Source organism: Notamacropus eugenii (genome assembly GCF_028372415.1).
Source record: "Notamacropus eugenii isolate mMacEug1 chromosome 2 unlocalized genomic scaffold, mMacEug1.pri_v2 SUPER_2_unloc_1, whole genome shotgun sequence".
In the NCBI taxonomy this organism is placed as follows: Eukaryota; Metazoa; Chordata; class Mammalia; order Diprotodontia; family Macropodidae; genus Notamacropus; species Notamacropus eugenii.
The window spans coordinates 994966-1018730 of NW_027325092.1; the positions used below are offsets into that span (position 1 = coordinate 994966).

At 37.3% G+C, this 23765-nt stretch overlaps 1 pseudogene; it reads right to left on the reverse strand.

Annotated features, from left to right (window-relative positions):
• Positions 1–23765, reverse strand: part of LOC140516922 (olfactory receptor 2W1-like) — a 47499-nt pseudogene that overhangs the window by 12086 nt on the left and 11648 nt on the right.

Sequence of the window (23765 nt, forward strand, 5' to 3'; positions counted from 1 at the left end):
TAATAACAATAACGACTATCAGTAGTTGTAGTAGTAGTAGTAGTAGTAGTAGTAGTAGTAGTAGTAGTAGTAGTAGTAGTAATAGTAGTAGTAGTAGTCGTGGTGTTAGGAGTAGTACTTTTGCTCTTCAATTTGTGGTATTAGAAATTTTTCATGGGATCTGAGATGGAGAGTGACTTACTTAGGATCACACCATCATTTTGTATCAGAAGGAAGACTTGAATCAAAGTAGCAGTGACTCTGAAGCCACCATTCTATATAATAAGGAAAACTCCCTCTTTGTAAGGAAATTACACCTGATGTTGCAGGTGTCTGGAATGAGAGATGGTATAGTAAAAAGAACAAAGGATTTTGATTCAAAAGATATGGGTTCAAATATTGACTAATATTTTGCTATTTAGGTAAGCCTGAGTAAGGCACTCTATCTAAGTCTCAGTTTCTTCATTTATAAAATAAAGATATTGGGCTAGGTATACTCTGAGGTTTCCTCAAGTTCTAAATTGATGCTCTTTTGGTTTCTCATATCAGAACTAGCCAGGCCCAACGCTGCTTAGGAATGTATTCATGACAGAATAATTGCAACCATCATCATTGTTTAATAAAACATTGACTTTGTCATTCCAAAGCTCCTAATTGAATGAAAAGCTATTCCCTTGCTCACTGGCTCATATCCCTAACTGTCTACCTCTACTGTTTCCTCATCTCCTAGATAAATTCAAGATACATAGTATGGTTTTTGTGTTTTTTTTATCAATAATATGAATATCAGCCACATTTTTATACAAGCAGAGAGTTCTGTGTAAAAAGAAGTGGGGAGGAAAAACTAAAGAAAAAATAAGATTAAGAATCTATGGGACTATTAGTGATTGAAACATTACTTGCCTCTTTTCATCTCACCATGGGAATCACCTTCAAAATCTCTTCAGTTACTTCTGCTAATCTCAGCTTTATAATGTTCTCTATGCAACAACTCTGCAGAGATGGTAAGAAAGATCTGAGTAAGATGACCTTAGGAAGAGATACCTGTATTTGAGAGTATTCTTAAGGTGAATACATCTACATGTCCATAATTTCTCTGTCTCATTTCTATTTTTGAGACTTAGAGGAACATTACAAGGACAAGTAACAAGCAGAAATTCTCATTGAATCCCAAGGTAGTAATATTTTTGATCCACTGGCTCTGAAATTGGGATTTCCAAGATGTTTTATGCTTTAGTCACTCTGTTTGGGTCTCTTTCGTGGTATAAAAAGTGCAGAGAGCTGAAATATGTCGTCCTGCCCCATAATACGGCTTTTTTCTAAAACCAAGGAAACAAGTTACAAACTACTCCCAGTCAGGAATCTCTAACAAATATAGTAGACTCCAAAAGAACAACATTGGGGGGAAAGGACTACTTGTATGTTCCTATAATTTCCCTAGCTGTTCAAGGATGGAGGATGGAAAGTACTGTTTGCTTTATTTTCTCCTTTGGGACATGTCCCCTTCAAGCAATTAGCTGAAGTTACTGGTCTGTCCAGAGGTAGGCCTCCTGGGACAGGTACAGAGAGGTGTTATGACACCAATGCTTTCTCTAAAGTTTTAATTCTTCTCAGAGAATCAAATGCAGTTTCATTTTGAAAATCTATTCTCCTTTGGGTCCCTCAGCTTTTGAAGCTGATGTCTTTTTATGAGGTAGGTTCATGCTCAAAAGACAATAATAAGACCCAACACCATTTCGAAGATGAAGCACAGAAAGAAAGTAACAAATAAATATAATTAAAAATTAGAATAGAATTCTGTCATGTGCATTTGAAAAAACAAATTCAGCATTTTCAAACAGGTTTTATACCAGGTATTTGGGGATAATTCAATATTAGGAAAATACAAAACATAATCATTTTAAAAGCAAAAATACACAACAAAATTCCACTCTATTTGATTATATAAACTTCAAAAATGGTTGGCAAAGCAGAGCAATTATTTTTGTTTTGCAGCATAAATAAATGTAATAGTTTATTAACCTAACTAAATAATTTTGTGAAACAAACAAATAAATTAACACCAGTGAGGCAGAAGATCTTGTAGAATCCCGAGAGAAGAGAAATACAACAGAATATTAATGAACAGATTAAAATAGAAAAAAATAAAAGAGAAATATGAATTTTTTTTTACTTTGTCTGATATTAGGATTGCTACCCTAGCTGTTTTTACATCAACTGAAGCAAAAAATATTCTTCTCCTGTTTCAAATGTGTTTCTTCTAAATAACATATTGTTGGATTATGGTTTCTAATCTAATCTGATATCCACGTCCATTTCATGGGTGAGTTCATCCCATTCACATTCACAGTTATGAGTACTATCTGTATCTTTCCCTCCATCTCCTTTCCCCTTGTTTATGCTTTTAGTTATCCCTTCTCCCTTCCTCTGCACAGTAGAGTTTTAATTTTTGATTACAGCCTCCCTCAGTCTTCCCTCCCTTCTTTCAGGTCCCCTCTCTTTTAATCCCCTTTCCCCTTACTACTTATTCCCTCCCTTTTAGCCTTCCCTCCCTTTTCTTTCTCCCTTACCCTCCTACAGCCTGTAGATCTAATTGTATTTCAATACTTAACTGAGGTTGTTGTACCCTCCTTGGATCCAATCAGATGAGAGTAGCCCTCAAGCAATGCTCATCTCCCTCCCCTCTTTCCCTCCACTGTAATATATTTTTGTGCCTCTTCATGTGATGTAATCGATTTTTTCTGCCTCCTCTTTTTCTCATCTCCCATTGCAATCCATTTGCACCCTTCAGTCACATTTGTTATCAGTGCATCCTTTAACTTATGCACACTCACTCTTTCTACGTTTATCCCTTTTACATTTCATAACAAGTATACAATACTGAAGATTAATAAGGACCATCTTCCCTTATAGGGATGTAAAAGGTTTGCCCATATTGTGTAACAAACTTTTGTTTTTTCTCCTGTTTGTCTTTTTATGCCTCTCTTGAGATCTGAGTTTGAAGATGAAATTTTCTATTGAGTTCTGGCCTTTTCATCAATAAGGTCTGGAAATCCCTTATTTCACTCAATGTCCATCTCCTTGCCTGAAATATTGTGCTCAGCTTTTCTGGGCAATTAATCCTTGGTTGTAGTCTCAGCTCCTTTGCCTTGTGGAATATCATATTCCAATTCTTTTGATCTTTTAATTCAGAAACTGCAAGGTCCTGTGTGATCCTGACTGTAGCTTCTCGATATTTGAATTGTTTCTTTCTGGCTCTGTATAGTATTTTCTCCTTCACTTGATGGCTCTGGAATTTGGCAACAATATTCCTTGTTGCTTTTAGTTTGTGGTCCCTTTCAGGATGTGAAAGATGGATTGTTTCGATGACTATTTTGCCTCTGGGTCTAGGACTTCTGGGCAATTTTCCTTGATGATATCTTGGAGGATATTTTCCAGGCTCTCTGCTTCATCGTGGCTTTCTGGTAGAGCAATAATCCTTAGGTTTTCTCTCTTGGATCTATTTTCGTGATCAGTTTATCCAATTAAATACTTTACATTTTATTCTATCTTTTCATTCTTAAGATTCTATTTGACTGATTCTTGATGTCTCATAGATTCATTGGCTTCTATTTGCCTGATTTTATTTTATATCAAAGTGTGTTCTTTAGTTCAATATTGCATCTCCTTTTCCATCTTCCAATTGTTCCTTTTAAGGATTTATTTTCTCTATTTAGATTTTGTACTTCCTTTTCCATTTGTCCAATTGTCCTTTTAAATTCTTCTATGATATATTTTTCATTGGTCACTTTTCATCTATTTCTCTAATTTGGGTTTTAAAACCCTTCCTGAGCTCTTCCAAGATGGCACTTTGCGGTTAAAATCAGGACTGAAACGAGAATATTTATTATCACCACTATTATTTGATATAGTACTAGAAATGTTAGCAGTGAGTTCTTATCCGAGAAGCTGGGGTCCTTGGGCTTATCAAACAGTAGATTGTTATGTTCATTGACTATTGTATCTTGAGTACCTAACCTATTCTACAGGTCTACCCTTCTGTTCAGAGTGGAGTAAATAGGATCAGAAAAAATGACATAATCAAAATGTTTTAGATTACTTGCCATCTTGGATAAGGGAAAGGTGAGGTAGGTGAAAAATTTAGAATTCAAAATCTTATATAAACTAATATTGAAAATTACCTTTACATGTACTTCAACAAAATAAAACAGTATTTACATTAAAAAGTGTGGGCAGGATAGGGGTGTGTGTCTGTGACTTCTAAATAATTGGGGGGAGGCTGCTTTAGAGTTTGGGGGATTGTTTTATTTTTTAAGATTTCTTTTTATACTTGCTATTTGAAGAGAAATGAAGTTGGATCTACTTACCTAATGCAGAAAGAAACTATCTAGCACTACCTTTATTGAGGCACACACAGCAATTCATTGGTACCCAGAGGAAGAGTTCTAGCATATTAAATCTTAGATAGAGTGAATTAGAATCACCAAAATTTGAATGGACTTTAGAGAATACCTGATCTAACACAACTTACAAAACCTGTGTTGTGTAGTACAAAACCTAGAGAAGAAAGCATTTTTGCACTTAAGAAAAAGAAAGAATTACTAAATGGGAAACAAAAGTATAAAACAAAGAATAAAACAGAAGGAAAAGTAGATTAATGATGTACATGGTGCTGGTGTTGTTGCGCATGGTTTTGGGAATTATGATAGCAAGAAATTATAGAAAAATCCTAGGAGAGATAAAGATGAGTAACATTCTTTTTAAAAGAGGAAAAGTAAAAGAGAAGAAAAATGAAGAAAATTCCAAGTGATCATGAGCAAGGGGGCGGGAGAGATGTTAAAAAGGGGGGGGGGGGGTGAGATCCCTCTTTTCTAAAAAGAGAAATAAGATATGAATGAAAAATTTTATGATGTAGAAAAGAAAAAAAAATAGGGATTGAAGAGATGATAATACTAAGAAAATGATCGAAAGGAAGAATATGTAATGAGCAGCAAAAGTGATACATGAAGAGAAAAGTACAGTTCTTAGTCTATCTTCTTTTTCCCTGTTCCAAAATCCGAGGAAAAAAGAAGTTCTTAGGAATTCTTTGTGTTCTGCTACTGGGGAGGTTTCTGAAACCCAGTGGTGTTTAGGGGACCATCAATGATAAAAGCTATAAGAAATCTAGCAGTGCTGTCTCACTGATAGAGCAGCTCTTCGACAGTCTAAGTTTGATGGACAATGATTGGGGCCTAAATCATAAAGATTCAACATGTATGAGTTCACCTCACAACAGTGCGTTGATTGTAATGTCACATGAAATGACCTTCACACGATCTGCAGTAGGAATCTCTAGCCTCTTCCAAACAACAGTTATGAGTGTGTGTAATGTTCAAACCATTAATTTCATCAAAACATTCTACTTCATAATTACAAATGAAGAGTCTGCTTGTTGATGCTTAAATTTCATAACAGAGAAGCTTGGTTTTGGCTATAGAAAAAGGAGAGTAGGAGGTATAACCACACTTAATCTCTTTAATGCCAAAAGCCTCTGTCAACATATGTCATCCATCAGCATCAACTGGGAAAGAAGATAAAGTTTTTACTTCTTTTTAAAATACTCCCAACTGGAAAGATTTCTCTGAAAGATTTCAGTAGGTTTTCCTACTGAATCCATTCCTACATCTCTAGCTTTCTTTTACATATTTCTTTTGTGGATGATATTTACAATGCCTAGAGAGTAACTCAGAGCATCCAGAGAATCACAGAATCTCAGGATTAGAAGGGACCCTTATAAATCTCTTTAATTCAGTTCATACCTCAAAAATTCCACTATAGGACCAAAAGGTAATCATTAAGCTTTTGCTGAAAGAACTCTATTGAGAAAGAAATTTAATATTTCCTAAAACACGCCATTTTACTTTTAGATAGCTCTTATTGTTGAGAAGTATTTTTTTTCTTTATAGCAACCATAACATTGCCTCTGTACATTCTGCTCATTTAGGAATTCTGTACTCTGAGATCAAGAAGAATAAGTTGAATCTCCTTGTCATTGACAGCCTTCAAGTGCTTAAAAATGGCAATTATGTTTCCCTTAAATCCTCCCTTCTCTGGGCTAAGAATCCCTACTCTTACCACTGACCTTCATATGGTTTGATCTACAGACAATCTCCAATCCCGCCACAGTCCTCTGGATGCTCTCTAGGTTATCAATGTCTTTCCTGCAATGCAACACTCCAAACAATATCCAATATGCCAGATGTTTTCTGACCAGGGCAAAACATTCCTCCCTAAACTAAGACACTACATTAATAAAGCAGGGATCTTTGGTTTCTTCATGTGGATATTCTAATCTGTCTATAATCTATTAAATGAAAAAGGATAGGGGAAGGAATAAGCATTAAGCACCTGTTATGTTCTAGACACTGTGCTAAGTGATTTTTACAAATACTATCTCATTGGATTCTCACAACAATACTGAGAGTTGGGTATCCTTCCAATTTATGCCTAATAATTCGTGACTACTCTTTGCAAATATGGCTTTCAGACACTTCTCATTTCATTCAGCTGTACTACCTGCAAAATGATCAGTCCAAATCTAGGTAAACTGGATCTATAGTGATCCATGAAGTTTGACTTGCCAAAAATAGAAATGAGGTTAATTTTGCATAGTCTATTCTTGAAAAATCATGACGGGTTTTGTTGATTACAATTTCCTTAATTTTCATTAACTCCATTTAATAGTCTACACTTACATTTTTTCAAGAATTAAAGTCAACCTAACTGGTCTAAGGATGCTAGGAAACAAATATTTATTAAACACTTATTATGTATCAGGCACCATACTAATCATTTTGCAAATCTTATCTAATTTGATCCTCATAATAACCTTGGGAGAGAAGTGCTGCTAATATTCCCATTTTACCTTTAAGGAAACTGAGATAAACAAAGGTTAAGAGACTTGCCCAGTGTCACGCAGCTAGTACATATTAGAGGCAGGATTGAACTCAGCCCTACTTCATTGCAGACACAGTATTTTATCCATTGCACCACTAGCTTCTTTATCATTTTTATTACTTTACCTTCTGTAGTATGTTCAAAGAACTCACTTTTTAAATTTTTTTTTCTATTTTTAGTAATCAAAAGTCTTTTCAACACTTTTACTTATTAAAAGAATGAAACATTTTAGTCCTTTGAGTGGATCAGACAATATGGCAAAGGAACAAGGGCTAATCATATCTTGGGGATAGATTGATTACCTTTTAAACAAAACTCATCATTATTTCAGAATACGAGAGGACACTGTTCCTACCACATATAGTCCTTAAAGTGGCAGGTTCCTATAGTTCTTATAGAGGATCTTTCTTCCGACATTTTATTGTTTTTATGTCTTCCACTCTCCCGCAAAATCCTGGTGACACAGATAGTAGTAAGGGAAAAAAGAAAAGGTGTGAGGGGAATTATAATCTTCTGCAAGAATCTTAAAGAAAAAGAGAAAACATTGGGAAGGAAGACAAAAGTTAGAAATCATAGGCTGTCATCCCTTCTTCAGAATGCCCAAGCCTCATGTTCACATAGAGGGTGATACTATATCTTTTCAGGGAACAGTGAGTCTCAGTACAATTTGGTGATCACCTGGTGAGCCAAAAGGGCAGAGCTTGACTAGAAGGAACACATCACAAATGATGGCTCCTCATGATAACAAGTTGAACATCAGAGCCATAAAAAAGACAATGACATTTCTAATGTAGTCAACAACTTATCAGGTATCAGGGAGGGGAAGGAGGAACAGACAGCAGCCACAGTAGCAGTAGCAAAAGCTGCAGCCACTGTTTCCAGAGTTCTAGGCTAATAGACTGTGGAGAGAAGCTAGCAGCTGACAGTACACTCCTCAGCCCCCCACTGGAAGCAGAGAACTACCTTGACAAAGATCTCAAAAGTCAAGTAAATTGCTGGGGAAATGGGCAAAAATCCAGAAAAAGAATAAGACTACAGAATCTTACTTCGGTGGCAAAGAAGACCAAAACATGCACACAGAAGAAAACAAAGTACAAGTTCCTCCATGTAAAGCCTCCAAGAAAAATATGAATTGGGTTCAGGCCATGGAATAGCTCAAAAGGGATTTTGAAAATCAAATAAGGGAACTAGAGCAAAAATTCAGAAGACAAATGAGGGTGATGCAAGAAAAAAAAGAAAACGAGTCAACTGCTTGCTAAAAGAGACGCAAAAGTGCTGAAGAAAATATTACTTCAAAAAGTACAGTAACCCAGTTAGCTCCTAACCCACAGACCATAAAATACCTGTAAAGAAGTACTCCCAACGAATTCTGGAGCAGCAGAAGCCACAGAACAAAGGAGTGGAGGAGATTTCTGTTCCAGAGAGACTTGAAAAACTGACATGGGAGGCGGAGCCAAGATGGCGGAGTGAAAGCAAAGACTCACCTAAGCTCCTGGAAAAACTCCTTTGGATATCTCTGGGGGGAGAGTCTGACCAGACTTTGGAGGTGTAGAATCCAGTGGGAGACGGACTTTGACAGATTCGGAGCCCAGGCTGGACTGGAAGGTCCATGGGAGGGATCTGTTCCGCGGGGGTAAGACCCCGGCGCACAGCGCAGCGCGGTCGGCGCGGCAGGGCGGAGGCGACCCGAGGGGCCCGAGAGTGGCGGGCGAGACCAGCGGAGCAGGAGATAAGCCAGGCCGAGCCAACGATATCAGCGCAACAGCCTTTGAAATCTTCAGCCTAAAGACGGGACTTCAGTGGGTCACTACTTGAACATCCAGGAGCTGGGATGCCGGAGTGATCAGTAAGTGCTCTCCCCTCCCCCCCGATGACCTTGAGGGAACCATAAAATTCTTCCCCAGATTAATCCTGGATCAGTGGGAACAGCAGAAGGGAGCGGGTGGTCTCATAACACCACAGGCTGGAAAAGTGGCAAAGGGGGATTCTTCCCACCGTGGTGGAGGCTATCTGGAGGGACAGACGACCCAGGGCAGAGAAAATTCGCACTGAGACCCAAGCAAGCCTCAGCCCGGGAGACGAGCCCCAGGAGGGGCGGGAACACGCATTAGCCTCTAGGCGTGCCCCAGCCCTCCAGGGGAAAGGGAAGACAATAGGGAAGCTGGGATCACCATCCCCGGACCTTGCCTTTGCCTCAGGCCAGCTGAGGAGATATCCTGAGACCAGACCACACCTCCCACACACCTATCAAGCTAACCCCAGGGTTGATTTGGGAAACAACAACAAAAAAAAAAAAAAAAAAAAAAGCCTGCTTTTAGCCTAGACAAACATCAAGTCAACTTAAAAGATCTGTATCTTCTGACTGAAAGAACCAAAAGCTACAACACTCAGCCAACATCATGAATCGGAAAAAGCAGACGAAAAGTGAAAAAACCATAGAATCTTTCTATGGGGATAAGGACCAAAACACAAACACCAAAGAGGTCAGAGCTGAGACTGTACTTCCATCTGAAACCTCAGATGGGACTAGGAATTTCTCGCAAGCACAACTAGATTACCTGGAACGTCTGAAGAAGGATATAAAAGAAAAACTGGCCAATGATTTTAAAACTATAAAAAAAGAATTCACTGATGAGAACATCACTCTGAAAAAAAAAAATTGAAGAAATGGAAAAGGAAGTTCAAAAATTAACTGGAGAGAATAATTCCCTAAAAGGAAGAGTTAATCAAACGGAAAAGGAAACTCAAAACCTAATAGGGAAAATTGATCAGATGGAAAAGGAAACCCAAAACCTAACTGGGAAAATTGGTCGAATGGAAAAAGAAGTACAAAAATTAAATGGAGAAAATAGCTCCTTAAAGGGAAAAATTGGCCAGATGGAAAAGGAGATGCGAAAGCTAACTGAAGAAAACACTACGATCAAGATTAGAATTGGGCAAGTAGAAACTAATGACTCAATGAGGCAACAAGAATCAGTCAAACAAAATCTAAAGAATGAAAAGATAGAAGAAAATGTAAAATATTTAATTGGAAAAACAACTGACCTGGGAAATAGATCCAGGAGAGAAAATCTAAGAATTATTGGCCTGCCAGAAACCCATGATGAAGAAAAGAGTCTGGACAATATCTTCCAGGAAATCATCAAGGAAAACTGTCCAGAAGTACTAGACTCAGAGGGCAAAATAGTCATCGAAAGAATCCACCGTTCCCCACCGGAAAGGGATCCCAAACTCAAAACCCCAAGAAATATAGTTGCCAAATTCCAGAGCTATCAAGTGAAGGAGAAAATACTACAAGCAGCCAGAAAGAAACAATTTAAATATCAAGGTCACACAGTCAGGATCACACAGGACCTTGCAGCTTCTACATTAAAAGATCGAAAGAATTGGAACCCAATATTCCGTAAGGCAAAGGAGTTGGGACTCGAACCAAGGATCAACTACCCAGCAAAGTTCAGCGTAACATTTCAGGCAAGGAGAAAGTCATTCAACGAAATAAGGGATTTCCAGAGCTTCCTGACCAAAACACCAGAACTCAATAGACAATTTGATCTTCAAATGCAGGTCTCCAGAGAATCATAAAAAGGTAAACAGAGGGGAAAAAACAAAAACAAAAACTTGCAACTCAATTAGGGCAATCTGTTTAACTCCCTATAAGGGAAGATGATACCTGTTAATCTTGAGAACTGTGCAGCTATTATGATAAAAGGGATATATGTAGAGGGAACGGGCATAAAGTAAATGATGTCATGTCAAAAATATGATTTAAGTATGAGAAGGGAATGTAATAGGAGGTGTGGAAAGGGGGAAGCAGAAAATGGCAAATTATATCACAGGAAGAAGTACAAAACTATAGTAGAGGGAAGGAGGGGAGGGAGATGAGCATTGTTTGAGAGGTACTCTCATCTGATTTGTTCAAAGGAGGGAACAATAATCTTAAGCAGATAATCCTAACTAGCTCTATAGGTAGTAGGAGGGGAAGGGGGAAGAAAGGGGAGGGTGGCTAAAAGGGAGGAAAGAAGCAATAAGAGTAAAGGGGACTAAAAGGGAGGGGGGCTAAAAGAAGGAGGGGAAGGCTGCAGGAGGAGGGGGAGAAAAGTGAATAATATTGAGGAGGGGAAGGGAGACGGGAGAGTTAAAAGCACAAATGGTGGGAAAGAGGTTGGAGGGAAATACACAAGATTGTAATCATAACTGTGAATGTGAATGGGATGAACTCTCCCATAAAACGGAGACGGATAGCAGAATGGATTAAAAGCCATAATCCAACAATATGCTGCTTACAAGAAACACATTTGAAACGGGGGGATACACATAGGATAAAGGTCAAAGGATGGAGCAGAATATATTGTGCCTCAGCTCATGTAAGAAAGGCAGGAGTAGCAATCCTAATCTCAGACAAAGCAAAAGCAGAAATAGATCTAATCAAAAGGGATAAGGATGGAAACTATATCCTACTAAAAGGCACCATAGACAATGAAGCAATATCATTACTAAACATGTATGCTCCAAGTGGTATAGCATCCAAATTCTTAGAGGAGAGGTTGGGGGAGTTGAAGGAAGAAATTGATAGCAAAACTATACTAGTGGGGGACCTCAACCTCCCCCTCTCTGAACTAGATAAATCCAACCTCAAAATAAACAAGAAAGAGGTTAAGGAGGTAAATAAAACTCTGGATAAGGTAGATATGATAGATCTTTGGCGAAAATTAAATGGGAATAGAAAGGAATATACCTTTTTCTCAGCGGTACATGGAACATTTACAAAAATTGACCATGTACTAGGACATAAAAATCTCACAATCCAGTGCAGAAAGGTAGAGATAATCAATGCATCCTTTTCAGATCATAACGCATTAAAAATTACATGTAATAAAAGGCCATGGAAAGAGAAACCAAAAATCAATTGGAAACTAAATAATCTAATTCTAAAGAAGGATTGGGTTAAAGAAGAAATCATAGAAACAATCAACAATTTCATTCGAGAGAATGACAATAGTGAGACAACATACCAAAACTTATGGGACACTGCAAAAGCAGTTAATAGGGGAAGTTTTATATCTCTGAATGCTTACATAAATAAAATAGAGAAAGAGGAGATCAATGACTTAGGCTTGCAGTTGAAAAAGCTAGAAAAAGAACAAATTGAAAATCCCCAAGTAAATACCAAATTAGAAATACTGAAAACCAAAGGAGAGATTAATAAAATTAAAATAAAGAAAACTATTGAATTAATAAATAAAACCAATAGTTGGTTTTATGAAAAAACTAATAAAATTGATAAACCTTTGGTTAATCTGATCAAAAAAAAGAAAGAAGAAAACCAAATTACTAACATTAAAAATGAAAGGGGTGAACTCACCTCCAATGAGGAGGAAATTAAAACAATAATTAGAAACTGCTTTGCCCAACTTTATGCCCACAAATTCGACAATCTAAATGAGATGGATGAATATTTTAAAAAATACAAATTGCCCAGATTAACAGAAGAGGAAGTTGAATACTTAAACAACCCCATCTCAGAAAAAGAAATTGAACAAGCCATCAATGAACTCCCTAGGAAAAAATCTCCAGGACCAGATGGATTCACAAGTGAATTCTATCAAACATTTAAAGAACAGTTAATTCCAATACTACATACACTATTCTTGAAAATTGGGGAAGAAGGAGTCCTCCCAAATTCTTTCTATGATACAAATATGGTTTTGATACCCAAACCAGGAAGAGACAAAACAGAGAAAGAAAATTATAGACCAATTTCCCTAATGAATATAGATGCAAAAATTTTAAATAAGATTTTAGCAAAACGAATACAGCATCTTATCACGAGATTAATACATTATGATCAGGTAGGATTCATACCAGGACTACAGGGCTGGTTCAATATTAGGAAAACTATTAGCATTATCGATCACATCAACAACAAAGCTAACAAAAACCACATGATTATCTCAATAGATGCAGAAAAAGCTTTTGACAAAATACAACATCGATTCCTACTAAAAACATTGGAGAACGTAGGAATAAAGGGAACTTTCCATAAAATAATAAGCAGTATCTATCTAAAACCTTCAGGAAGCATTATATGCAATGGGGATAAGCTAGATGCATTCCCAATAAGATCAGGGGTGAAACAAGGTTGTCCATTATCACCACTATTATTCAATATGGTACTAGAAATGTTAGCTGTAGCAATTAGACAAGATAAAGATATTCAAGGAATTAGAATAGCCAAAGAAGAAACTAAGTTATCACTCTTTGCAGATGATATGATGATTTACCTAGAGAATCCCAGAGATTCAAGTAAAAAATTACTTGAATTAATAAACAACTTTGGCAAAGTTGCAGGGTACAAAATAAACCCACACAAATCTTCTGCATTCCTATATATTAGCAACAAAGTCCAACAGCAAGAGATAGAAAAAAAATCCCATTTAAAGTTATGGTAGACAGTATAAAATACTTAGGAGTCTACCTGCCAAAACAAACCCAGGGATTATATGAACACAATTACAAGACACTTTTTGCACAAATAAAGTCAGATTTAAGTAAGTGGGAAAACATTAGTTGCTCATGGGTAGGCCGTGCTAATATAATAAAAATGACAATTCTACCCAAATTAATATACTTATTTAGTGCCATACCAATTAAATTATCAGACAATTACTTTCTAGAGCTGGATAAAATAATATCAAAATTCATTTGGAAAAACAAAAGGTCCAGAATATCAAAGGGACTAATGAAAAGAAATGCCTGGGAAGGTGGCCTAGCGCTACCAGACCTTAAACTGTACTATAAAACAGCAATTATCAAAACCACTTGGTATTGGCTAAGAAACAGAGAGGTAGACAAGTGGAATAGACTTGGCACTCAAGATGCAGTAGGCAAGGAATATAGCAACCTTCTGTTTGATAAACCCAAGGACCCCAGCTTCTGGGATAAGAACTCATTGTTTGACAAAAATTGCTGGGAAAACTGGATAACAGTGTGGCGGAAATTAGGCATAGACCCATACCTGACACCGTACACAAGAATAAAGTCCAAATGGGTACATGATTTAGGTATAAAGATTGATACCATGAATAAACTGGAGAAGCAAGGAATAGTGTATTTATCAGATCTATGGAGAAAGGAAGAATTCTTTACCAAAGGAGAGACAGAATGCATTATGAAATGCAAAATGGATAACTTTGATTACATTAAACTGAGAAGTTTTTGCACAACCAAACCCAATGCAACCAAAATTCGGAGGGATGTAGTAAATTGGTAAAAAAATTTTACAGCTAAGCTCGGGGATAAAGGCCTCATTTCTAGAATATATAGAGAACTGACCCAAATGTATAATCGTACAAGTCATTCCCCAATTGATAAATGGTCAAAGGATATGAACAGGCAATTTTCAGAGGAAGAAATTAAAGCTATCTATAATCATATGAAAAAATGCTCTAAATCACTATTGGTTAGAGAGATGCAAATCAAAACAACTCTGAGGTACCACATCACACCTATAAGATTGGCAAACATGACAGAACAAGAAAATGATAAATGCTGGAGAGGATGTGGGAGAGTTGGAACACTAATTCATTGTTGGTGGAGCTGTGAGCGCATCCAACCATTCTGGAGAGCAATTTGGAACTATGCCCAAAGGGCTACAAAAATGTGCATACCCTTTGACCCAGCAATATCGCTACTAGGACTATATCCCCAAGAGATCATAAAAATGGGAAGGGGTCCCACATGTACAAAAATATTTATAGCAGCACTCTATGTAGTTGCCAAAAACTGGAAGTCAGGGGGATGTCCATCAATTGGGGAATGGCTGAATAAATTATGGTATATGAATGTAATGGAGTACTATTGTGCCATAAGAAATGATGAACAGGAAGACTTCAGAGAGGCCTGGAAGGACTTATATGACCTGATGCTGAGTGAAAGGAGCAGAACCAGGAGAACTTTGTGCACAGCAACAACCACAGTGTGTGAGAGTTTTTTCTGGTAGACTTAGATTTTTGTAATAACACAAGAACTTCTGAAAAAAAAAAATCCCAATGGTGGACCTCAAGGCAAAATGCCTGCCACACTCAGAGAGAGAAATATGGAAGTCACTCACATATTGTAGCAGATCATGTTTGTGTATGTGTATCTGTTTGTGTATCATGTTCTGATTTGTTATACGGATTCTTTCATTTATCTTAGTCTGACTACATAGCATGACTATAGTGAAAATATACTCAATAGGAAAGTATATGTAGAATCTATACAGAATTGTATGCAGTCGTGGGGAGGGAGGGAGGTAGTGGGGGGTGGTTGGGGAATGATAAAATCGCAATTGTATGGCAGTGATTGTTAAACATTAAAAAAATAAAAAAATAAAAAAAAATAAAAAAATAAAAAAAAAATCTGACATGAAATATCCATCGAGCAGCAGATCTGGAGCAGAGCCCAGCCCTGCCTTGGCCTCACAGCACCGAGAGGAGAAGATTTGGACAGGCTTCAGGGACAAAATCTCTAGTGGCAGAGCAAGTCCCTCCATCCACAAGTGCCAAAGGTCAGTGAGAGGGTCTTTTCAGCTTGCCAAGAGGGGAGTGCGGGTGTTTACATAACCCAGGACCCCTCAGGAGGCAGCAGCTGAGGCAGCAGCTGAGGCAGCAGTGCACAGGGGCTCCCAAAGCAGACAGAAGCTGGGATCCATTGTTGAAGGTCTCAGCATAAACCCTCTGAGGGAACTAAGCCGCGAGTGGTGGCGTTGCCCCCACCTGAGCACCTGAACTTAATCTCACACTGAACAACAGCCCCACCCCCGCTGAAAGCCCTGAAGCTGAGAAGCAGCATTTGAATCTCAACCCCCAAGCCCTGGATGGGAGGATCAGGAGGCAAGGTGGGTGTGGAGATGAAACTCAGAAGTCAAGTCAGTAGTTGGGAAAATGCCCAGAAGCGGGGGGGGGAAATAAGACCATAGAAGGTTACTTTCTTGGTGAACAGATATCTCCTTCCATCCTTTCTGATGAGGAAGAACAATGCTTACAATCAGGGAAAGACACAGAAGTCAAGGCTTCTGTATCCCAGCCCACTCAATGGGCTCAGGCCATGGAAGAGCTCAAAAAGAATTTTGAAAATCAAGGTAGAGGGGTAGAGGAAAAACTGGGAAGAAAAATGAGAGATGCAAGAAAAGCATGAAAAGCAGGTCAATACTTTGCTAAAGGAGATCCAAAAAAAATGCTGAAGAAAATAACACCTTGAAAAATAGGCTAACTCAATTGACAAAAGAGCTCCAAAAAGCCAATGAGGAGAAGAATGCTTTCAAAAGCAGAATTAGCCAAATGGAAAAGGAGGTTCAAAAGCTCACTGAAGAAAACAGTTCTTTCAAAATTATAATGGAACAGATGGAGGCTAATGACTTTATGAGAAACCAAGAAATCACAAAACAAAGCCAAAAGAATGAAAAAATGGAAGATAATGTGAAATATGTCATTGAAAAACAACCGACCTGGAAAATAGATCCAGGAGAGACAATGGAAAAATTATGGGCTTACCTGAAAGCCATGATCAAAAAAAGAGCCTAGACATCATCTTTCATGAAATTATCAAGGAAAACTGCCCTGAGATTCTAGAACCAGAGGGCAAAATAAGTATTCAAGGAATCCACTGATCACCCCCTGAAAGAGATCCAAAAAGAGAAACTCCTAGGAACATTGTGGCCAAATTCCAGAGTTCCCTGGTCAAGGAGAAAATATTGCAAGTAGCCAGAAAGAAACAATTCAAGTATTTTGGAAATACAATCAGGATAGCACAAGATCTAGCAGCTTCTACATTAAGGGATCGAAGGGTGTGGAATATGATATTCCAGAAGTCAAAGGGACTAGGACTAAAACCAAGAATCACCTACCAGAAAACTGAATATAATACTTCAGGGGAAAAATGGTCTTTCAATGAAATAGAGGACTTTTAAGCATTCTTGATGAAAAGACCAGAGCTGAAAAGAAAATTTGACTTTCAAACACAAGAATGAAGAGAAGCATCAAAAGGTAAACAGCAAAGAGAAGTCATAAGAGACTTACTAAACTTGAACTGTTTACATTCCTACATGGAAAGACAATATTTATACTCTCTTGAAACTTTTAAGTATCTGGGTAGTTGGTGGGATTACACACGCATACACACACGCACACGCACACACAGACAGAGAGCACACAATGAATTGAATAGGATGGGATCATATCTTTAAAAAGGGAAATTAAGGGGTGAGAGAGAAATATATTGGAAGGAGAAAGGAAGAAATGGAATGGGGAAAATTATCTCTCATAAAAGAGGCAAGCAAAAGACTTTTTAGTGGAGGGAAAAGGGGGAGGTGAGAGAAAAATATGAGGTTTCCTCTGATCACGTTCGACTAAAGGAAGGAATAAAATGCACACTCACTTTGGTATGAAAACCTATCTTACCATAAAGGAAAGTGGGGGAGAAGGGGATAAGCAGGGTGGGGGAATGATGGAAGGGAGGGCAGTGGGAGGAGGGAGCAATTTGAAGTCAACACTCTTGGGGAGGGACAGGATCAAAAGAGAGAATAGAAGCAATGGGGGGTAGGATAGCATAGACGGAAATATAGTTACTTTTACATGAAATAGATTAACCCAAATGATAAAAGAAGTCCAAAAAGTCAATGAAAAGAAGAATGGCCTCCTTCCCCTCCCATCTCTGCTGACCTGGGGCTGGGACTGGATCACTCTACCCTCCTGCACTGGTCCCATACGCTTTTCCCACCGACTTTCCAATTTCTCCTGGCCGTTTTGGGGTCTTGACGTCTGGAAAGTGCCGCAAGTGTCAGAGATTCACTCTCCCGAATCCTGTTCGGGTCCTATCTTTAACATTCATGCTTAATGCTTTGAGTTCCATATTCTTTCCCTCTCTCCCCACCCACTCTCATTGAGAAAACAAACAATTCAATAGATGTCATATATGTAAAAAAATTTAAAGCATTTCCATAATAGTTTGGTTGTAAAAAACTAACTAAATTTCTCTCTATCCTATCCTGCCCTTCATTTATTCCATTCTCTCCATTGAACAGTCCTCCAACATTATGGTTTTCTTCTGATTATTCCTTTCCCAAATTTGTTCTCCCTTCTATAATCTTCCCTCTCCTATTCCCTTCCCCCTTGCCTTCCTGCAGGGTAAATTAGATTTCCATATTCAGTTGAGTTTATGTTATTCCCTCTTTAAGTCAAATCCCATGAAAGTAAGGCTGAATCATTTTCATTCGTCGTCTCCTTCTTCCCCTCTACTGTAAATGCTCTTTCTTCCCTCTTGTATTTGAGATGATTTCTGACATTCTATCTCTCCCTTTCTCTTACTCATAGTGCATTACATTAAACAGCCAATTTTAATTTTTTACGTATTCTCCCTTCATATTCAGCTCATCATGTGCTTTGACCTCTGTCTATGTCTATGTCTACGTATATATACACAAACATACATATACAAATTTACAATACAAATACAAATTATATATATATATATATATATATATATATATATATATATATATATATATATATATATATATATATATATATATATATATATATATATTCCCTCTAAACGACCCTAATACTGAAAAAGGTCTCATGAGTTACAAAGAACATCTTTCTATGTAGGAGTGTAAACAGTTTAACTTTAATTAGTTCCTTAAGGTTTCTCTTTCCCGTTTATCTTCTTATGTTTCTCTTGATTCTTATCTTTCAAAGTCAAATTTTCAATTCAGCTCTTGTCTTTTCAACAAGAAAGCTTAGAAGTCCTATACTTCACTAAAATTCCATTTTTACCCCTGAAGTATTATACTCAGTTTTGCTGGGTAGGTGATTCTTGGTTTTAACCTTAGTTCCTTTGACATCTAGAATATCATATCTGAAGCTCTTCAGCCCCTTAGTGTAGAAGCTGCTAAATCATTTGTTATCCTGATTGGATTTCCACAATGCTGAAATTGTTTCTTTCTGGCTGCTTGCAATATTTTCTCCTTGACCTGGGAACTCTGGAATTTGGCTACAATAGTCCTAGGAGTTTTCCTTTTGCGGTTTTTTTCAGGAGATGATAGGTGATTTTTTTCCATTTCTCTGGTCCTAAAATATCAGGGTAGTTTTCCTTGAAAAATTGTTAGATGATGTCTGTTCTCTTTTTTTTTTTTGATCATGGTTTTTAGGTAGACCAATAATTTTTAAAATATCTGTCCTGAACCTGTTTCCAAGGTCAGTTGTTGTTCCAATGAGATATTTTACATTGTCTTCTATTTTTTCCTTCTTTTGGTTTTCTTTTATAAGTTCTTGGTTTCTCATAAAGTCATTAGCTTCCATCTACTCCATTCTAATTTTTGAAGAACTTTTTTTCAGTGAGCTTTCGAACCTCCTTTTTCATTTGGATAATTCTGCTTTATAAAATATTCTTCTCCTCATTGGCTTTCTGAACCTCTTTTGCCATTTGGGCTAGTCTATTTTTAAAGCTGTTATTTTCTCCAGCATTTTTGGTGTCTCCTTAAGCAAGCTGTTGACTGGCTATTCATCATATTCTTGCATTGCTCTCATTTTTCTTCCCAATTTTTCCTCCACCTCTCTTACTTGGTTTTCAAAATCCCTTTTGAGCTTTTCCATGGCCCGTTAGCATTGCATATTTTGGGGGGAAATTTTGGATTTAGCAGCCTTGACTTTTATGTCTTCCTCTCATGGTATGCTTTTTCTTCTTCACCCAAAAGGATAGAAGAAAATACCTTTTCACTAAGAAAACAACCTTCTATATTCTGATGTTTTTCCCTTTTTTGGGCATTTTCCCAGTCTCTTATTTCACTTTCGAGTCCTTTGTCAAATGGAGATTTGTAAGTTCACAGTTCCTCCAAGATAGGACAATCAAGGGAGAGGAGTTACTCCTCTCCTTGACTGCACTCTGGTCTGGGAGTGAAGACAAACTTTTCTGTCCAGGATCTGTGAATAGGATCTCTAGATCTTCCATCAGCTCCACCATGCCAGTTCTTCTCCTCACCCCAGGACCACCACTCAGGACTGAGATCCAAATCTGAAGCTCAAGTTCTCCTGGGACTTTAGGAGGGTTCCAAAAATGGACATTGCTGCCCCAGTACCTGCTGTCACCCTGGAGCCAGGGCTATGGCCTGACGTACTCCCTTCTTATCCAGGTGAAGGAGTTTTCTCATTGACCTTTCAATGTCTTTGGCATTTGTGGCTTGAGAAATCTGGGAAGCACAGCTGCTACCAGTGATTCTGTGACCTGAGGCCTGCCCCAGTCCTGTCCCTGTGTGTGACCAAGGCTGGGCTGCTGTCTGCTCCAAGCCCTGTACAATAGTCCTTTCCTTTTGGTCTTTCAGGCTTGTTTGTTCTGGAAATCTCTTTCACTCTGTCGTTTTGTGACTTCTTCTGCTCTAGAATTTGTTTAGATTCATTTTTATAGGTATTTTATGGGCTGTGAGGGGAGAGCTACAACAGGTCCATCTTTCTACTCTTCCATGTTGGCTGCCCCTGATTCCACCTTTCTTAAAAGAAGAAATATACCTACTACCAAAAACTAAGAATATCAACAATTCTTTCAAATATGGGTCAGTTGCATAATTTCCTTCTGTACACAGACTTTTTATCATTAAATAAATGTTATATAAATACTTCCAAGAACACAGTTTGACAGTCAAGCAAAAAATAGTTCCAGATACATAGTCAATTTATTTTGTTATTTGGTATTACTAAAAGAAGCTGCCTGAAAGCATAATAACTTTTTATTGATTCTGATAAAACCTTATTGTAATGACAGCATAAAATAGATCCAAGTATAACAAGAGTATTGAAATATTTGATGTCCACAAGAAAAATGCTTCACTTCATTAATATATTAACACAATTTTACCAAGAACTATTGATATTTAATATGCCATTTGCCAGAGATACGATCTATACCTACAATCGTTCTTTATAGCCTTAAATAAACTATCTTTTTTCCAAGAGGAACTATAGCTTCCAAAATAAAGGAGTTGAATAAAAATATCTAATTTATCATGATGTACATGAAGAAACAGTCTAGAAACCTCCATCGAAAGTATAAGCTAATTCTTCTTGTAGAATATTTATTCCATATTATTAAAATGTTATTTGGACCCCAAAATGCAAAATTCTCAATGTGTACTTAACAAGTTGGAATACAAAAGCCAAAATCGATCAAGAAACAATGAACAAAAGCAGTGCATGAACATGCTCTTTCTCTTCCAAAAAAGAAACTTTGAATACCAAGTAAGAAAGGAGAAAGGTTTGGTTGAATTTTAAAAGATTCGCTGCAATCCTTGAATCCAAACAGTACACAAAGGATACATTTAAAACAATACCTACACAATATCAAAGTGATTATGCTTTTTTGTAACTGCGAAGTGGCCATGAACTGACTTAGAAATTATCCTCACAATAGCTAGAAGTATTTACGAAACACTGCAGTCATTCTAAGACAGTTATAAAAAGATGAAAAGTGTTTCAAAAGAGAGGAGAAGAATCAATAAATAATCCCAGAGTGAATATCAAACTGATGAAAATTTTTGAAAAAACAAAGCCCTACAGAAATTATCTTGGAATAAGTGGATACCTTTTCCCTGAATTATAGTTAATGCTAGTAGAAGGCAAATAATAATTTTTTAAAATGTTTATAATAAAGCAGCTGAAATTCAAGATGTTTAAAAGGGCTTCCATATACAACATTATTATGAATTCTGCCAATATTATATCAATAAGGAAGTGTCAAACAAATGGCTGAACAAAGCAGATTTGTTTATGAAAATAGAAGTATTCATTTTTTTTCACTGAATAGTATTTTATTTTTTTCCAATGACATATGAAGATAGTCTTTAACATTCACTTTTAAAAGATTTTGAGTTCCAAACTTTTTACTCCTCTTTCCTTGCCTTCGCTGACTCCCTAAGGTAGCAAGCAATTTGATATGGGCTATACATGTCCAATCTTATTCAACATATTGCCACATTAGTTGTGTTGTGAAAGAAGAATCAAAACCAAAGGGAAAAATCAAGAGAAATAAAACAAACAAAAAATTGAAAATAATATGCTTCAATCGGCATTCGAAATCCACAGATCTACAAATGTTGTGTACAGACCTCTTTTCTGCTCCTGGCATTTATCCTGGAATTGTCGGGCAGCAAACACTGTATTGACTGCTCCTCAGCCCTTTCTGAAGCCACACTGGCTCTCAGGTATATGACCAACTTTCAGGTGAAGGATAAGCCTATTAAGAAGGACTCTAGCAAGAATTTTGCCAGCAATGACTAAGAGACAGATCCCACTTTGAACTCCTGGGGGATAACCTCCTCTTGTCATATAACCTGGAAAATTTCAGTCAGCTTTTGTAGGAGTAATGGTCCCCTTTCCTTGTAAATCTCAGCTGGAGTAGAATCAGCAGCAGGTACTTTGCCACATGAAAGGAACCTAATGATCCTCTTCTTCAGTTGGAAATTCATCTAAGAAAGAATTGACTTCAACCTGAGCTGAATGATCAGTGGACTCAGCATTCATTGATGATGGTCTGTTGAGAGCATGATGGAAGGGTTCAGCCAGTCTCTCTAGGATCATGTCCTTATCACTAATCAATGTGACTCTATCAGTACTGAGTAGTTGTGATGCACCATAGGTTTTTGGTCCATAAATGGCTTTCAGGGAATCATAAAAGTGCTTTGGATTGTTACTATGAGCATAAAACTGAATTTCATCTTCCTTCTTACTGAGCCAGTAAGCCTTCATCTCTCTAAACTTTGCTTGTACTTTGCTTTTGATGGAATTAAATGCTGTCCTCTTAGATGAACTATCCTGCTGGTAAACCCAGTGGCGTTCTTGTTTTTCATTTAGCAGCTTCTGAATTACCCCATCATTTTCATCAAACCAGTCTTGGTGTTGGCAAGTGTTCTGACCCCAATGAGCAAAAGAAGTGCTGTACACCAAATCTCTGAAAGCTGCCCACTCCTTTTCTGCTCCACTGTTGTCAACTGTGTGTTGGCACAACTTTCCCTCCAAGTCAGCAGAAACTGTTCACACTCAGAGAAGAGCTCTAATTTACTGACATTAATTATTCTGGTAGTCATTTTGCCTTGGGGTCAGCTCTTTTGATGAATGTGAATATTTAGTTTGGAAAGGATAAGTCTATGATCTGTGAAGCACTCTGCGCCACACATTGCCTTTGTCACTCTCACAGTGAAATACAATGTATAAACTAGAATCATACAATAGAAAGTCAATCATCTTCAAGACTGAAGACAAATCCTTACTGTACAAACACAATATATTGTTGAACTTAACCATTCAGTAGTACTAGAAGTAGCCCATTATTGCATGCTGAATTGTCAAAGATTCTTTGTATATAACATTGATCCATACATAATTTAGAGCTATATATTTAAATGTATTCAGTATCATTCTGGATACTGATAATATTCACAGGATATGGAACAAAAGCTTTCAAAATCTAGTAACCTAGAAAATGAATTAAAAACATGTGATGATAGCATCAGGCATGATATCGCTGTATTCTTATCTGTTGTGTGGCCTTTATCAGACATGATTTCAGGTACCTACAGAGGATGAGCTTGTATTCTAATCCAATTCAATTATTCACACATATAATACTCCACAAAACATTAACTTTAAAGATAATGCCTTCTCTCAGAACTATTTCTACTAGAAATTCATGGAAAATATAAGAATAATGAAAAGATAATATAAATCGTTTCCTATAACCATGTTAAGGTTAACAATATCCTTCTTTCACAAAGTACCATATTTATAGGTCACAATCATTTCTGGATGAGTGAGAAGACATGT